At 35.5% G+C, this 17012-nt stretch overlaps 1 long non-coding RNA gene across 4 annotated transcripts; it reads right to left on the reverse strand.

Annotated features, from left to right (window-relative positions):
- Positions 1-256: 256 nt before the first annotated feature.
- On the reverse strand, positions 257-3564 carry LOC130994619 (uncharacterized). 4 transcript variants are annotated; one of them, XR_009091825.1, is made up of 6 exons: positions 3191-3564; positions 2982-3105; positions 2824-2892; positions 1426-1538; positions 1028-1130; positions 257-531 (listed from the first exon to the last, which is right to left on the reverse strand). It is a non-coding gene; the product is annotated as an uncharacterized LOC130994619 (long non-coding RNA). The 4 variants fall into 4 exon arrangements; XR_009091826.1 differs by having other exon boundaries at positions 1426-2387; XR_009091833.1 differs by having other exon boundaries at positions 2977-3105.
- Between the last annotated feature and the right edge of the window lie 13448 nt (positions 3565-17012).

Here is a 17012-nt window from a genome sequence, read left to right on the forward strand (position 1 = left end):
TTTACCGAGGGAAAATTCCCTCGGTAATCCCTCGGTAAATGTGCTATATTGCCGAGAAATGTGATTCTCTCGGTAATTTACGGCTATATTTTTCAAATTTACCGAGTGTGGTTTCTCTCGGTAATCCCTCGGTAAAGTTTGATTTTTTATGTTTTTCTATTTTAATTTTTTATATACCTAGTTACGACAACCTGTTTATCAATAAATCCAATTACAATATAATCTAAACGTTGCTCAAAATGTGCTGAACAATATAAATCCAATTTAAAATTCATTCGACATTGTTCAATATCCAACAATATGTTTATATGTAAATAACACAATAACATAAAAAGTACTAAATAAACTACATCTAAGCGAAATATCATAATAATGTATCAAAATGTACCAAACATACTACACAAAAGCTAAGAACCTCCTAAGCCACTACTCCTCGACTGCTGGGACCTTCGTTGCTCACAATCTTTCAATCTCTTTTCTTGTTCTTGACTTCTTCCTACACTTCTCACGAGTCAAGCGCGGAGTGGTATACTACAAACATAAAAAAGAACATATAATGCGGTGTTCAAACATAAAAACGTTATGGTAAATAGCCTATAAATCAATCATAACTGTAGAACTTAATCACTTATACTGCAAAATAAAGACACTAGACATACATGCTTTGTTAGATCCACATGAAGAATATATTTACCTTACCTGCTCCAAACCATTTTCAATTAAGATAATGTGTGTGTGTTTATGTGAAGTCATTTTCACATAAATTAACTACTTTTCACACACACATATTCCATTAAATTAACTAGCTACAGTCTGATAATTGTAAGCACAACTGATATTAAAGAATTGAAAAAACTGGTATGCTAACAGGTGGAGTTAATGCATAGGATTTAGGGACAAAAATAAAATAAATTTGGAGAGAGCAGTTAGCCTTGAAATGAGACCACGACTGCACAAGGACAAATTATTAATAGTCATAATGCTTCATAGATTTAGGGACAAAGATAGTGATGGTGAGATCACTTACTGCAGGCTGCTGCTTTGGCTCTTAGAGAGGTTCCTCAGTGCAATAGTTCATGGACTCGAAATACGTTTAGAGGTGCCTCACCTTTGGAGAGTTCTCGAGCAACCTGTTGATTGAGAGTGATAGAGATAAGAGATCAGAAAATCCAAATCTCAAAGGCAGCAATGAAATTGTAATTGGAAAAAATGTTTAGCAAGATTTTAAGGTAACAAAAAATTATGATTATTACGAACACCAGTTTACCTTTCTCTTGAAACAGCTAAGAACACATCTTATATGCTATTTTGCAGAAAATATTAGAGAAAGTATATCCTTATCTTATTAAGATTGGAAAAGATGAATGAGGTGAATTAGGATGTAAATATAGATTAACAAGACTAGTAAAGAACGTAAAGCTTCACCTTTCCCAAGATTTGAGGAACTAAAAGCGTGAGAACAAGGCTTCTTAACAACTGTCCAGTTGGAATAGCTACCCCAACTCCAGCAGCTATGTCAATACACAAGAATTCCTTATCTGTTATGTCAATACGCAACACATATTTCAGTCCTTTGCAGCAAGAATTAGAACTTACAATTAGAATTCCTAATAAGAACTTAAAACAGTCATCAAGCATATGCATAGATGAGGCACTAGCAGAAAAGATGCAAAACAATCAAGATGATCAAGAACAATGCCAATGCCACTTCATGTTACTTAAATGCACATAGTTAACTGCAAAAAATCTGAGCACAAGTAAATATTCAAGGTGCGGAAATGTCAAATGAGCATAAACACAGACACTACTTGTCTACTTCAACAAGGGTATGTCAGTGCCACAAAGCTGTGTAACAGCATCTATGTATATTTATACTGAGGTTTTTAGCAATATCTAGCTGAGATGTCAGCTAGTGAGTCCCATTAGATGCCAAACAAATACTATATCTCTAGAACAAACTCTAAGCTAATACAAAAGACACGGAGTAATTCACAAAACTCACCTACATCTAGCTCATGACATAAAATTAAAACAAAGGAAGAACCTATTCACAAGGATGACATTGCATAGACTGCACCACATAATGATAAAATCAATAAATTATTGGCTACATTGCAAAATGTTTAACGATTAAAGTAATGAGACATTGAAACCTCTACTTCCACCCAACCACCTCAACGATTAAAGTAATGATTATGCTAGGGAAATTTGTAATAGTAATGCACATAATCACTGAGCACCACATTCCCTTTGGTCAGCGATAACAGGACATCAAGTACATGGATGTAGCTCCTCCAACTTTTAGTTACTTAAGTCATTCTTTTCCAGAAATAAGATGTTGATTTCAATAAACATCTTTTGCCCAATTTCGCCAGTCCACGAGTGCGCTGCAAATTAGCGGCCATACAAATATCACTCACAGTATTTGCGGAGAGAGTGAGGTTTCAATAAATTCTAGAGAGAGCGGGCAAAGAGTTGAGAGTGAAAGCCAAGTTATTGGGAGAAATAAAATTCATGCTTAGAAAAGACGAGTAAGATCTCATTTACATAGTTAACTGCAATTGACTTCATAGTGGTGATATATGCAACACAAAGTAGTTAAACAGATGGTCTGATGCAATAAATTAAGTTTCAGAATAGGAAAAGCAAAAATTTCCAAGATTGACGCGTAGAATTTGATGTACTTATATATCAATGAGTTTGTGTCGCAGAAACATAGAGGGAGAAGCAAAAGCAGAACAAAATTGATCAACGACTTCAAAGAGAGATGAAGGCAGCCTGTAAATTATTGAACATTTTGGATTTCTGGGGAATAATACTCACAGTTCAATTTCTTCAGCTGCTAGAATTTCTGCAGTGTTCTTCTCAATCCCAGACTTTTGAATCCAATTCCTGTGGATACAGATAGCATAAACCTCATCAAGGTTTGCTTAGAACTTATCACCTGCAGAACTGGAACTTGAAAGGAAAGAATACCTAACCTATCATCCACTTCACATTCCTAAGGCGTGGGAGCAACAAGCAGCGACAGCGGCGCGTGGCGGGCGACAGGCGGCGAGCGGCGGTGGCGGTGGCGACGGCAAAAACGACAGTGGAATGAGGAAGCTGACAAGGATGTGGCGGATGGCAATGAGAGAGAGAGAGAGAGAGAGAGAGAGAAAGAGAGAGAGAGGGGGGGGAGAGAGCTCACGGCGCAAATGGAGGCGGAAACAATGGAGGCAGACGGACGGCAGCGCAAATGAGGCGGACGGCAGCAGCGATTCGAATAGGGCTTCTAATTTGGGGGAGGGAAAGCGTTGTAGGTTGGAAACCAGGTAAACAATATAAATTCAATTTACCGAGAGATTTTGTACTCGGTAAAAACTAACAGTTTTAATTTTGAATTAAATTTAAACTTTACTGAGTGATTAAATCCCTCGGTACTGAACTCACTCGGTGTTCTCTCGGTAAATCATGAGAATATTCGAAAAAACTTTTTTCTCGGAAAATTGTCGCAAAATACTCGGTAATTACCGAGGGACATGAATTCCTCGGTAATTCCTCGGTAAAAAAATGTTTTTTTGTAGTGACGGGGCGGGACATGTGGTTTTTCTATATTTTGGAGTAAAATTCCGCACGCTTCGTGGTTTATCTACATTTCGGGAATAATCTATGATCTAGTTCCCTAGCCGTAGGAATGTCGAAAGTGACTGAATTTATTACTATACAGCTGCTAGTAGGGCTGTCTAATTGGTTATTGGGTTTTGAATAATTCGTTAACCGAACTGAAATAATCGGGTTTGGGTATTCAATAACCGAATTTTTTGGTTATCGGTTCGATTTCAGGTATTATTTTTTAAAAAAAATTGGGTATCGGTTAACCCAATAATCGAAACGGGTTAACCGAAATAACCGAAAATTATTTAATAAATTATTTAATATATATTTTATATACATTTTAATTATTAATTCATTAATTTATTTATTTTTAAATAAAAAAATTGATTCTTAGCTAAAATAAAATTATGATATATTTAAAGTATAAGAATAAGCTTTAATCTAGTGGATAACTTGCTTTGTGTATTTTCTGAAGACTAGGGTTCAAATCCTTTATCTAACAAATTTTTTGAATTTTAATTTTTTAAATGGGTATTTCGGATATCCAAATAACCGAATCGGGTAACCGAACGCCTAAAACAGTTCGGGAACGATTAGTGAAATATGGCAATTTCGGGTTCGGGTAACCAAAAATTTGGGTACGGATAACCGAACCCGAACCGATCGACAGCCCTAGCTGCTAGTATGTCGAAAGTAGTAACCAAACAAATAAATACGTAGGGGTACCCTGCTCACATTATTGGTTTTCAAGGCCACCGGTTTTCCTTTAATAGTGCAGCCGATTCAACCACCGACAACCGACAGCCATATTTGGTTTTGAAGTCGCCTGACTCAAAATTCATGCCTTTTGCCTCAAGTCTCGTTATTAATATGGCGGGATCAGATGATAGGGAACACTAACCATTTTTGAAAAGTGACATTATAAATTAAATATATTTTAAAAAAAGGTGTGTCAAGATAAATGAGACAAATAGAGTATTTTTCTTTACTGTTGATGTCAAAATTACACTGTTTTCGCCTGTTTTTGCTTTTGCATCTAGACGTTTTTTTTTCCTCCCCTTTTAATAAAATTTCTATTTTAGCAGATATCAAAACTACACAATACTCTTTAATTATTAAAGTTAAAATGGGCAGAATGCTATTTCGTCGAACAAAAGCATAAACTGCGATTGTCTTGCCCAAATCAAGACTTAGCAATAAAATGCCGAAAACAAAAGATTATTTTTGGTGATACGAACTTTCAGATTTTCTTGTAATTTATTTGTGAACACGGAATATAAAATGAGAGAAGATATTTATAGGAGGATTCAGGCGTGGGCTGAAGGCCAACACACAGTTGGACTAAGGAGTTCTTATCAGAGTGAAACTGTTCAGGGGAAGATACACACATTCCCTTATCCTTTCTCGATTCTACCGATTTTCCCACGTCAGCGTCAAGCATTCGACGTCAGCCAATTCTTCTCTTCTCTCTGTTCACTTCATTCCTTCCTCCTCTTGGCTAGACTGCTTACTTGTTTCCTTTGATTAACATACATTTTTGTCTCTTGGTGTGTCATATTCGATGTGATAGAATTAGAAGGGATTTCTATTCTTATCAATACCACTCAATAAGAGAGAATATATTGAGTGGATTCATGTATCTTCATTGTAAAAGAAATTTTCTTAGTGAAAATATAACTGCAATTAATAAATATTGCAGTATAAAATCATTTCATTGTGCGTACTTTATTTTATGTTGTTTTTCTATTTTTCATACTGTTGTTGGAATATAGGATGAGAGAATGTAAGCAAATTTATTTAGAAATTTATTTTGGAGGATGAAACTTATGAAGAGGCTATATAAGAATTAATGTGTATGTGGGTGTGTGGACGTGACAAACAAAGAAATGAACAAGGGGAACACTTGATTTTTAAAGCTATTTAACTTGATTGCTTTTTTGCTCTACACATCAATACCAAAGTGTACACACATATATATATTATGACTATGTCGGTTAAGTAACCGACTTAATTTGCTAGACTATTCTAGGACACTTATTTGCTAGAATAATCTAGATAGTTAGCTAATTAATTCAAGTTGCCTTTTAATCTAAATATCTTAGGTTCTAGATTTTTCTACTTTCTTCCTATATTTTATTTTTATTTTTGAATCTAGATTTTTCTTTACAAAATATCTTTACTTACAAATCAAGTTTATATTTCAACACTCCCCCTTAAACTTGATTTGTCATTCCGAGCAAAACTCTGAACTTGACGAAATCCTCAAATTTGAGCGGCTTGGTAAAAATATCGGCAACTTGATCCTGTGATTTTACATACTCCACTTGAACCTCCTTCTTTGCAATGCATTCTCTGATGTAGTGAAAGCGGGTGTCAATATGCTTGCTTCGATTATGAAACACCGGATTCTTTGAGAGCGCGATTGCCGACTTGTTATCCACACAAATAGTTGTTGGCTCCTTTTGTGGCCATCCAAGCTCTTCCAGTAAACCCCGTAGCCAAACTGCATGGCAAACACTGGATGTAGCAGCCACATATTCAGCTTCACACGTTGATAGCGTGACTATGGGTTGCTTCTTGGACATCCAGGTGAAAGCGGTGTCTCCCATAAAAAATACGAACCCGCTCGTACTCTTGCGGCCATCATTATCTCCAGCCCAATCGCTATCACTATAGCCAACAAGCTTATAATCATGAGTATTTGAATAGAATAGGCCGTAGTTGAGCGTACCTTTGAGGTAGCGAAGAATTCTCTTTGCCGCCTTAAAATGCGTAGTGGTTGGATTCTCCATATAGCGACTCACGAGTCCTGTCGCATAAAGAATGTCTGGCCTTGTGCAAGTTAAGTACCGTAAACTTCCAACCAAGCTCTTGAACAATGTCGGGTCCACCTTTTCTCCTCCATCATTCTTGGATAATTTTATCCCGCATTCCACTGGCGTGTTGATTGCTTTGCAGTCCTCCATCTTGAACTTCTTGAGAATTTCCTTGGCATATCCTTCTTGTGTGATGAAGATCCCATCTTCGAGTTGCTTGACTTCCACGCCGAGGTAGTACGCCATCAGCCCAATGTCTGTCATCTCAAACTCCTTTGACATGGCCTTCTTGAACTCCTCAATCATCTTTGGATTATTTCCTGTGAAAATCAAATCATCTACATACAAGCACACAATTAAGACATCTCCTCCGTTGGCTTTCACGTAGAGAGCATGCTCGTGAGGGCATTTGGTGAAACCATTCTCCTCCAAGTACTTATCGATCCTGCTATTCCATGCCCTTGGTGCTTGCTTTAATCCATATAGGGCCTTCTTTAACTTCAAGACTTTATCTTCTTGCCCTTTTACCTCGTAGCCCATTGGTTGCTTGATATAGACTTCTTTGTCTATATACCCATTCAAGAAGGCTGACTTGACATCCATTTGATAAATCTTCCATCTATTTTGGGCTGCAAGAGAGAGTATTAGTCTAATAGTTTCTAAGCGAGCGACGGGAGCAAATACCTCATCATAATCGATTCCAGCTCTTTGACTATATCCTTTCACGACGAGCCTCGCTTTATATCTTTCCACTTCACCTTTGGAATTCTTCTTAACTTTATACACCCACTTGACTCCAATGGCCTTGTGCCCTTTTGGTAATGTCACGAGCTCCCATGTATCATTCTTCTTTATGGCTTTGATCTCTTCATCCATCGCGACTCGCCAATTTTCACTATCTGCTGCTTCTTCAAAGCTAACAGGCTCACAATCAGCAAATAGGCAAAATAAGGTAAGATCTTCTAACCTTTCAGTATCCTCATATATCTCGCCCAAACTCTTTGCTCGTGGTGTGGCTCTTTCATTTAAGAAAGATGGTGGCGAGTCTTCAGTGACTGGCACTGGTGAAGCTGGTGGAGTCACTGGCTCTTGTTGGACTTCTCCAACTTGCTCTTCTGTTTTTTGTTCTTCTAACTGTGGGATGTAGGTGAAGTCACCGCTGGAGCTGAAATCCCAGACTCCTTCTTCGTCGAACTCCACATCCCGACTTATCACTGTTTTCTTGGTATTTAGATTGTATAACTTATAGCCTTTAGAGTTAGAGTCGTACCCGATAAAGATGAATGCTTCACTTTTGTCATCGAGCTTCTTCCTTCTCTCATCTGGTACATGCACGTAGGCTTTGCTCCCAAATACCTTTAGGTGGAAAATTCCTGGCTTTCTCCCGCTCCAGGCTTCTTGTGGAGTCATTCCCCACACGCTCCTTGTCGGCGATCGGTTGGATAGGTACACTGCGCACGCCACTGCTTCGGCCCAAAACTCTTTAGGCAGATTCTTCGTCTTTAGCATGCTCCTCGCCATCTCCATGATTGTCCTATTTTTTCTTTCCGCCACTCCATTTTGTTGGGGGGATCTCGGAACTGTCAGGGGTCGCCGAATTCCATTTACTTCGCAAAATTCTAGAAACTCCCTTGACGTGAATTCCCCGCCTCGATCGGACCTCAGGGCCTTGATTTGTCGTCCGCTCTCCTTCTCGACGGCAGCTTTGAATTTCTTGAATGCATCAAATACTTCCGACTTCTGCTTCAAGAAATATACCCACGTTTTTCTAGAAAAATCATCAATGAAGAGCAGAAAATAATTATTTTTACCCAGGGAGCTTGGATTTATTGGCCCACACACGTCAGCATGAATCAACTCCAGTGGCTTTTGAGCTCTTGAGCTTGACTCCTTTGGAAACGGCTTTCTAAACTGCTTCCCGAGTAGACAACCTTCGCAGAGTTGATCGGGATGTTTGATGGATGGTAGGCCTCTCACCATCTCTTTCTTTGATAGCAACTCCAAGCCGCCAAAGTTTAAGTGCCCAAACCGTAGGTGCCATAACCAAGACGGATCTTTATAGCAAGCTTTCAAACATTTGGCCACATTATTTCTAATATTTAATAGAAACATTCTATTTTTTGACATTGGCACCTTGGCAATAAGATTATTTTTGTCATCTCTTATTGAAAGGTTATAATCTCTCATGTGAATATCATAACCTTTCTCTAAGAGTTGTCCCAAACTCAAGATATTATTTTTCATATTGGGCACGTAATAAACATTGGAAATAAATTCATGATTTCCATTCTTCAAGCGGATTAAAATTTTTCCTTTTCCTTTAACTGGAATTTTAGATTCATCACCAAAGGAGACGTTGCCACTTACCGACTCATCGAGCTCCACAAACATATTTCTTTTCCCGCACATGTGATTGCTAGCACCAGTGTCAAGGTACCACGTGTCATCTTGTCTTCCAGCTTCTCCTTTATATGCCAGAAGCACGCTACCAATATCTTGATTTGTACTTTCGGCGTAATTGGCCTTCTCTTCAATCCTTACTTTTTCACTTCTGCACTCGGAAGAATAGTGCCCAAATTTATGGCAATTGTAACACTTTATCGAATATTTATCGTACCTCGACTGCGGGTTGCTCCTCCCCCGACCATTTGTAAACTCCTTTCTTTCACTACTGTTGACGAAGCCTCCTCGTCCTCGTCCACGTCCACGACCTCTTCCTCGATCTTGACCTTGACCACGTCCTCTCCCGAATTGTCCATGGCCATTGCTCGGACCTTCTTCTTTCTCTTTCGGGCTTACTTGCAACTTTAAAAGTTGCTCTGAAATCTCTTGCTTCTTCTTTTGCTTCTCCTCATATGCTTGCAACGACCCCAACAAAAGATCGATTGTCATCTCCTCCAAATTTTTAGTTTCTTCGATCGTTACCACAATGTGCTCAAATTTTGGGGTTAGTGAGCGCAATATTTTCTCCATAATTCTTACATCCTCCAATTTTTCACCATTTCTTTTCATTTGATTAGACACCGCCAAGACTCTTGAAAAATAATCCGATATCGATTCGGACTCTTTCATATGTAAAGACTCAAACTCTCCTCTTAAAGTTTGAAGTCGTACCTTTTTTACTTGCTCCGCTCCTTTGCACGCGTTCTGGAGCTTCTCCCATGCTTCTTTGGCGGTGCTCGCGTTTGAGATTTTCTCGAAATCGTCGTCCCCTAGCGCCTGATAAATGAGACAGAGAGCCTTCTTGTCTCTCTTTCTCGCGTCTCGCAATCTATCCTTTTGTTGTTGGGATAGTGCGGCCTCGTCCTGCGGCTCCTCGTAGCCGTTCTCCACGATCTCCCAAACGTCGTGGGCTCCCAATAGCGCCTTCATCTTGATGCTCCAATTGTCGAAGTTGCTCTTGTTGAGCATGGGGACTTGAAACGATTGTAAATTCGCCATACCACAAGTAGAATCTTGTGGCTTTGATACCACTTTGTTGGAATATAGGATGAGAGAATGTAAGCAAATTTATTTAGAAATTTATTTTGGAGGATGAAACTTATGAAGAGGCTATATAAGAATTAATGTGTATGTGGGTGTGTGGACGTGACAAACAAAGAAATGAACAAGGGGAACACTTGATTTTTAAAGCTATTTAACTTGATTGCTTTTTTGCTCTACACATCAATACCAAAGTGTACACACATATATATATTATGACTATGTCGGTTAAGTAACCGACTTAATTTGCTAGACTATTCTAGGACACTTATTTGCTAGAATAATCTAGATAGTTAGCTAATTAATTCAAGTTGCCTTTTAATCTAAATATCTTAGGTTCTAGATTTTTCTACTTTCTTCCTATATTTTATTTTTATTTTTGAATCTAGATTTTTCTTTACAAAATATCTTTACTTACAAATCAAGTTTATATTTCAACAACTGTGATGTCGGGTTGATTGTTCCATCATTCTATCCAACATTTTTGTGTTTCCGAAAGCAACAGAACTTTCACGTATAACACCAGGTAATCTTAAGGTGTGTTCGCTTTGATTAATTGATTAATTTTATCATGGAAAAATAAGAGATAACAAAAATTTATGCCTTTAAATGCTTCTCTCTTTTTCTCCTCGTTTTCTACAAAAAAAAAAAGTTCACCATTTTTTGTTCCTTTATTTTACTTATCATTTCATTTTTGGTGTTTGATCTGTTTGCGCCCACATATCCTTCTCGAGATGAACTTCGACTACAATTTATAATATTTTTTCAAATTAAGCTTCAATGTTTCTGAAAATTAACACAAACAACAAGGAAGTAACAAATTCTCAATAATAAACCAATATACATTCAAATTAACCATCAAACCCACAAAATCTTCACAACTCAAATATGACACACCAAGAGGCAAAAATGCATATTTATCAAAGGGAAGCAAGCAAGCAACCAGTAGAATTGACCAAGAGTAGGAAGGAAAAAAATGAACAAAGAGAACAGAAGAGAATAATTGACCAACGTCGAGGACTTGACGTTGACGTGGGAAAAGCAGTAGAATCGGGAGAGGATAAGGGAAGGTGCGTATCTCCCCTGGACAATTTCACTTCGAGAAGAACTCCTAAACCCGGCCGCGCGTTAGCCTCGCTCCTATAAATATCTTCTCTCTATTTATTTTTCATGTGCACAAATTACAAGAAAATTTGGAAGTTCGTATAACCAAAAATATTTTTTTTATTTTTTGATATTTTACTGTTAAGTCCCTATTTAGGCAAGACAATCGTAGTTTATGCTTTTGTTCGGCGAAATAGCATTCTGACTATTTTAGTTTTAATAATTAAAGAGTATTGTGTATATATTTATTATGCAATTTATCTTTTTTCATTTTGTATTGCCAGCCAAGTTTCTTAATTAATGTAATAACTTTATCTTTTTCCATTTTGTATTGCCAATCAATTTTCTTAATTAATGAAAGTGAACCATAGAGCTGGCGCCAAATTTTGATTAGCTTAACTGGATCCCAACAAAGAAACTCTATTCAAATATGGACTTCACTTTCAATGCTCCGCTCGATAGATTAATTCTTTACTTAATTAAATTTTTAATAATTAGTTGTGTTCGTGAAAAAGATGAAAACTAAATAAAAATGAAGACAACAAAAAGCCACCAAATTAAATAAAAATCTGAGAGGGCCAATGGTGACTATTAGGGGGTATGCATTGGTGCGATTCGGTGCAAAATTGCACCAATTTTCAAAAATAAAAAATTGAATTAACCCCCCAACAAGAGTACCGAATCGTACCAACCCAGGGTCCGTAATAGAATCAACAAAATCGTCAGTTGAACCGAACCGCATGATATATATTTTCTTTTTTTCTTTTGAAATACATATAAAAGAATGACTAATTAATTCATAAAATATGTGATGAGATGTGATGTAACAGCCAATATGAGTACGAAAGATGATATAGTATCACAAAATGTATCATGCAACACAAAGGATGATAACCCAGTTAGTCAAACAACCTATGTCTGGGGGCCTCGTCCAGGGAAAATTATCTACATGAAGTTAAGATACTTACACAATAAGACTCTCTCTTATTTAGCTTCAATATCTTCCCAAAACCTCACTAACGGTGAATAATTGAAAGCTAGACAATGACTTACTTCCTAGGCGCACCCAGTCCCTTGAAAAATAAGAACCAAATAGATAAGAGTTTATAACTCTTTTACAATATATGCTCACACACTTCTGCTAGAACAAATAAATGTGTACAATATCAATGATTGTACTACAGATTGTAACAAGTCCGGGGGACACCTAGCAGGAACAAGAATTCTCGACTACATTGTGAGAGCTATTAAGCACGAAATTCCCCAGTAATCTTGAACGAAATATGGCCTCCTTATATAGCCTTCACGTTTCCAATATTCTCTTCTAGCCCAAGTTAATCATTTCCTAGTTATAGATGGAAACATGAGTTCTACCTTGATGAAGACTCTGCTTGGATTATTTTAATTTATCTATAATTGTGATCTAATTAGGATTCATTAAATTTGTAGATTCGTGGCCATGTATATCCATAAAATCGTATAAGATCTCCAAAGTTATCAGATAGCATGTTTGACAGCTTTTATATGTCTCTGTCGCCACTTAGTACGTCTGAAGATACTGACCAAGCTACTATACTAACTATGAGAAGAAAATCTGCGGATACAATCACATTCTACATAATGACAGTAATATAATAGAGTAGAAATATTACTCTAACAACAAGTTTTTACAGCTGAAAAATCATGTGTAAAATATATATACAACAATTACCGATCACACGCTAAGCTCTCAAAAAACAATCTGAAAACTACTTTTGTATAAAACTACTTTTCAAATATATATATATATATGTTTTCAAATTTTCATATAATCGTAAATATGTAATCAACAATTACACGTTGAGCTCTATAAAAAACAAAAAAATAATCACGCGCTGAATTTTGAAGAGGTGATCTGCACTGGTGGAGGGAGGTAGTAGGTGGGTGGTTCGGTTTGAGTGCGGGAGGGAGGGAGCCGCACGGTGGTGGGAACGCGGTAACAAGTCGGCTGTGACTGTGAGAGTGAATTGATTTTAGTGTGTACTATTAACATATTAGGATTTTGAATATTAGATTTAAAAATAAATATAAAATATATGTGTCGATTTGGTTCGGTGTCCAATTGATAAAAATCGGGCAAATCGATATCATATCCATTTTTATCATTATTTTATATTAAAAATTGAATCGTAAATCGTGCCAATCAAGCATAATCGTATCGCAAAAAAGCTATGGTTCGATCGATTTTTTTATGCGATTTGATTTCTACACACCGCTGATGCCTACAGACTACAGTGATTGCCACGTGGAGTTTAAGCAGACCAATTGTAAGGATAAAAATACTACTACAAACTAATTCAAACGAAACAGAGAGTATAACGTAACTCATAAATAGCATTCACTTTATTAATTGCACAACCAGCCAAATAACAACGATCCCATCACCATAAATTAAGAAAGAAATACATATCCATTGCACCTACTGCACAAGAAACATTACTATCAACTCATCAATCACCCCATATTAATTTGACATAGACAATCAAAAGATGACAAATAAATAAACAAATTTCTATAAGTTTGAATCGACTATATAAATCTATATCTATATAAATATACAGTATTCAACAATTTTTTCCGTCAAAAAACTTCTCACCCACGCAATTTTTTTTTTTTGGCTTCTGAAAAGCTTCTTTGATTTTGAGAGCTAGCCATCTTGGTATCTAAAAAAATTATCTCATCATTAATTGTTACATAATATGATTAGTAATTGCTAGTCTTTCCTCAATTCATGGTCTTATGTAGATTAATGAGAATTTATTATTTTATTTTTCTACAATTCTACATCTTTTTGTATAAATTTTAACATGAAAATATCTCTCTGTATGAAAAATCTCAAACCAAACATAGAAATATTTCATAATATTTTATTTATTTCTTTTTTTATTCATATTGTTGCCTCTTTTTTTCCTAAAAAACATGCATTTTAGTTAATAATAAAATATACAATATACATGTGAAATTAAAGATCGTGACTAGAACTTAATTTAATATATAACACGTAAATAATATATTTAAAATAAGAAAGTTATACAAATTAAAAGTTTCAAAAAAAAATCTCTCCTCTCTCTTATTTTACAAAATATAGTTTTTATTGCATTTGAAAAAATTATGTATACATGTAATTATTTGATTTATGGAATTTAAGGATGATGAGGAGTAATATATGCAGAGCAGAGGAATGATCTCTACCAGAGGAACGGACCTCGCCAGAGGAACGGATGTCGTCTGAGAAATGGCCTTCGTTAGAGAAGTCACTCTCGCCAGAGGAATGACTCGCGCCAGAGGAATGGCTCTCGCCAGAGGAGCCACCAAGGAGCAGAAGTAGGGCTTGCCCATGCGCCAAAGCAGAGGAATCGCCCGTTTGGGGGCAAATTTACTATTATGACCTCGACCACGCGGGGAGCATGTTCTTTGAGGCGAAATTACTATTTTGCCCCTAGCATGTAATCTATAAATACCCACGCATACGCACTCTGTAATCACGCTATCACTACTTTTCAATACTACAACATTTTATTCTCATGCTCTCAGCAACTTAGCAATTCTCGCTCACTTTTCCGATTAATCACTAGGTATAACTCACAATTCAACAACAATTCACCGATTAATTCCACACCTGTTCATTTATAATTCACCAAAGGATTATATATATATTATAATTTTTCTTAAACATACGTTACAATGTTTATATTTCAGCAATATTCACAATCTTAACCTCAAATATAAACTAGAAAAAAGATTATAGTATGTGATGTTTTTGCAACTATATACTCAAGCCGTCAAGCCAAGCGTGATAATTTATATTTTTATGTATATTTATTGTTAATATTTAAATAATTGAATTTATTGATACAAATAGCCAATTGTAACTACTTATTTGTATAAATCCAAACGAATTTGGGGAGTCAATGAGATTTCTATACGAACTTGATATGAGAATTCAGCAAATGAAAAATATATAAAATAATAGTAGTAGTATTTATATTATGCCAATAAAAAATTCAACTTATATTATTACAACCAAAAATCCACAATATTGGCGAAGTAAATATTAATCCAATTGTCAATTGGATTATGTAATCAAATAAATAGTTATATTTTATTTAAAATGAAAATTTGGCCAATTATTAACTTTGACAATAAATAAGATATTTCATATAAATAATTTTATTTTTATTGAAAAACTAAGCTATCTAATACTCTCTCCGTCTCACTATCTCACTAGAAGTGATACCTTTTTTGGGGGCACGAGAATTAAGAAGAGTGTATTTTGTGTGTATGTGAAAAAGTGAAAAGGTGTTTAAAAGGTAAAACTTTTATCCAAAAAGGAAAGAGTCTCACTTATGGTGGGATACCCAAAATAGAAAAAGTCTCACTTATAGTGGGACAGAGGGAGTATATTCTTATACTCCCTCCGTCCACGAAATGAGTACCCATTTGGGGGTGGCACGGGTTTTAAGAAATTGATTAAGTGTGTGTAAGTGGAATAAGGGACCCACTTTTATTGTGAGTGGGATGTGTGGGGTACACTTACCAAAAAAGGAAATGGGTACTCATTTGGTGGACGGACCAAAAAGGAAATATGGGTACTCATTTCGTGGACGGAGGGAGTATTTTTTTTCTATTCAATTGTGAATTCGAGTTTTAAAGCTTGAATTCATAATTAGAAATAGTGTTAGTCGTGGATTCGAGTTTTAAAGCTTGAATTTACAACTAGAAATAGTGTTAGTTGTGAATTCAATGTTTTAAAACTTGAATTCACAACTAACAATAGCAATGGTCGTAATTCAAACTTTAAAACTCGAATTCACAGTCAATACTAGCGATTCAAGAACACAAACTCACCTGAATTTCTGCCCCAATATACCAAATTTTCCAGTAGTCTTAAATCGAAAAAAAAAAGTAAATTTTTCAAAATGATGTTGAGGATTTGAAATAAATATCAACACTTTTTTGGTTATTTTATAACATTATGATTATGATTAAATAATCTCATAAGTTAATTATAAACCTATAAATACAAAATACTAAGTATATATATAACTATTTAAAAAAGTTTTGGCGAGATGATTCACGTGCGTCGGTGCGTGCATGGGACAATAATAATATTTCTGATGTTCCATTTTTGGGCGGAAAAAAGAAGAATAATTCATTACTGCCCACATTTGGAATTAGGGTTGTAAACGAATCGAATTGAGTCGAATATCATAATTTCGTATTCGTATTTGAATACTAACCGAATCGAATATTTATATTTCAAATCGAATATTTACCGAATACGAATATCAAAATTTGAATATCGAATCGAATACGAATTATTTGATTAGTTTACAATTTCAATGACGAAGCGCGACTTGTATATTATGGAGAATTACTTTAATGCATGTATATTATGATTTTTTGCATTTTCCCTTTTTAAAATTGTCAGTTATTATATAATATTATAATTCTTATATATATAATTAGATATTGATTAATATAAAATTAAATTCATCCAATAAAGTGATGAATCCACCATAAAATTTACAATCAGATGGTGAAAATGAGTTCATAATTTATTTTAGCCCCTCCACACACACACATATATACATATATATAATATTTAAACATTTAATCATGTATCCATGCGAATATCGAATCGAATCGAATATCATAATTTCATATAAGTATTTGAATACTAATCGAATCGAATCGAATATTTGTTATCGAATACGAATCGAATAATTTCGAATACGAATAACACAATTTCGAATCGAATCTCGAATCGAGCAAAAATATTCGATTCATTTACAACCCTATTTGGAATTGAATCAATGCTGAGTCGGCCATGGAAGTTCTAAAAGCTTCATCTCCACATTTCTCCTCACAGAGATCAAACAATTAATGGTGTTGATCAAAATATAACCAAAGTTTATCAAAACTTTTTGTATTAATTCCAAACTTAATGTATAGAGCATGCATGCGGAGACG

This window comes from Salvia miltiorrhiza, chromosome 1, assembly GCF_028751815.1.
Source record: "Salvia miltiorrhiza cultivar Shanhuang (shh) chromosome 1, IMPLAD_Smil_shh, whole genome shotgun sequence".
NCBI lineage: Eukaryota > Viridiplantae > Streptophyta > Magnoliopsida > Lamiales > Lamiaceae > Salvia > Salvia miltiorrhiza.